Source organism: Homalodisca vitripennis, chromosome 7 (genome assembly GCF_021130785.1).
Source record: "Homalodisca vitripennis isolate AUS2020 chromosome 7, UT_GWSS_2.1, whole genome shotgun sequence".
Taxonomy (NCBI): Eukaryota; Metazoa; Arthropoda; class Insecta; order Hemiptera; family Cicadellidae; genus Homalodisca; species Homalodisca vitripennis.
This window is the reverse complement of record NC_060213.1, coordinates 76,586,589-76,588,912: the sequence shown is the minus strand read 5'-3', so window position 1 is coordinate 76,588,912 and position 2,324 is coordinate 76,586,589.

The following is a 2,324-nucleotide window of genomic DNA, read 5'->3' as shown; positions in this document are numbered from 1 at the left end:
TAAACTATAGGCTTGAAATAACTTTGCATGACACTCCATTTCTATATAGGCAATATTCTTTACAACTATGGAATACATCACTACACATCTAGCGATAGTTTATATATATTATTGGTGATTTGGTTATCCATGATTGCAGCGAGAAAATAATAAAATAAAATATATGCCTTTTAGGAATTTTAAAAAATATGGTAACACATGTACCTATAGGCTTAAATGTTTGCATGAAGCCTTAACTAATACTGAAAGCATAACAAATACAACAAATACTATCTTTGAGAGAGTGTGTGTGTGTGTTCGTGTTAATTCAAGAGGGGGGCAAAATAGGCCGATAGGAAAGGATGCAAATTTAAACGAGTAGTTATTTAATTCCTGTCGCATTATGCTGCCCAATGTTGCTACTAATATCCGTAATGACGTTCGACAGTGTAGTAAACTCTACTAGTCCTATAAACTTATACAACTCTTCGTATATCGGCAATACGTAAGTGAACACAGTGATCACAAATACACCTTTATACTGAACTTGAAAATAATCGAGTCTTTTTTCTGTTTAATTGTCTGTTAGAGTCTTTTTTCCCATTGTTTTTGCTGATAATGGCCTCCAATCTAAGGAATAGTCCAGATAAGGGTAGTTTCGTAAGAAGTTTTGATAACCGTTATTTCTGGTTCTATAGTGGAAGTTATGATGATGGAAATCGTATTCATTCAATCTTTAATAAAAGTTACTTATTTCGTCTTTCATTCATATATGCATTATTTGATGAACCGAAAAAATCTTTTGGTTGGACATAGCTTGCGATATTATACTTACAGACTGTCACTATATGAAATATAATGGGGCTGCTGTCTACGCCAACGCTATCGCCTCTACAACAATACGTTAAGACAGTAAGACAACATTTTTGGTACTAATGTGGTAAATACTTTCATAATTAAAAATCACCTAAAATCATAATGTTTCAATTACTACATTCAGACAATTTTCCTTAGCTCACATTGGGTTTAAAACTAAAATCAGCAATGTCTACTACATGCCTCACTTACCACAGTAACAGTAATTCCCATGAAACATATCATCCCATGGAGACTAAGTTCTTATCATTTGAATTTTCAGTTTTCCATTTTGAAGGTGCTGGTATGGCTGAAAAGTAAAACTTTTCATCGGAAGAATAGCTGTCCAGGCACTTGAATTTAAGTTCCAATCCCTACCTATCGAACCGGAATGCACCTGACGTGTTATGTGACACTTAGTTTCTTGTACTCCTACATTGTTTTTAATATACTTCCAAAAACCAAGATTTTTATGATATAGTGATTGTTGTGTTCATGTACAAATTTATTCACCTCTACAATTGCTTACAATGGAAGTGCCGATTGCCGAGCGGTTAAGACGTCAGAGTTTTCATCTTAGTTAGAGATACAAAAGATGCAAAAAGGTTGTCTGTGATCGTTGGACATTTTGTTAGAACCATCAACCAATTAAAGTTTATTTTTAAATATGTGTTATAATATGTACTCTATATTTTTGTAAAATATATAAACTATTATTTTTTTATGTGCAATATACTTAATAACATATTTTTTAGTTTAGATAAAGGTGCATTTGTATTTATTTTGTTCATTTACATATTGTGGATATAAGATATTGTGGATATATTTATATTTCCAATATTTCCCCAGGAATGGTAGGTGTTGTACGTTCAGATCAGCTAGATTGAAAGATTGCATTGCATATATCTGGGAATCATCTTTCAAGTTCAACATTCTAAAATCACAGTTATTTTAAAGTTACAGTTTACTTTTATGTATTTGTTATGATATGTACTGTGTAGTTGTTGTAAAATATATAGAATCTTATTTCGTTATCTGCAATAGACTCTAATACGTAGTAGTTACTATAAAGTTGTATTTTCATTTCCAATTGTATCCATTTTGTTTACTTATTTATATATATAGTGTTTTAAAAATAATATAATATAAAGAGTTTTATAGATATTTAGAATGTTTACCAGGAATGTTAAAGTGTTGTACATTCAGACCAGCTGTATTGACAGCTTGCAGATATCTGGGAAACATCTTTCAAGTTTCCACACGATGTACTCACAGTCGGCTCTACACAGAGGCGTGAACTCCAGTAACATATTCATGACGTCAGAATTGTGAAGCTACTTTACAAACATCTCAAATCATTTATTATAGAATATAGTTATGGAATCTCGGCCATATATGGTATAAATAAAACTCTGTATTTGTTGCTTTAAGTATTAAAATATTTTTGTAATGTAAATTATACAGTAAAAGTTAAACTTGTAGTGTTAATT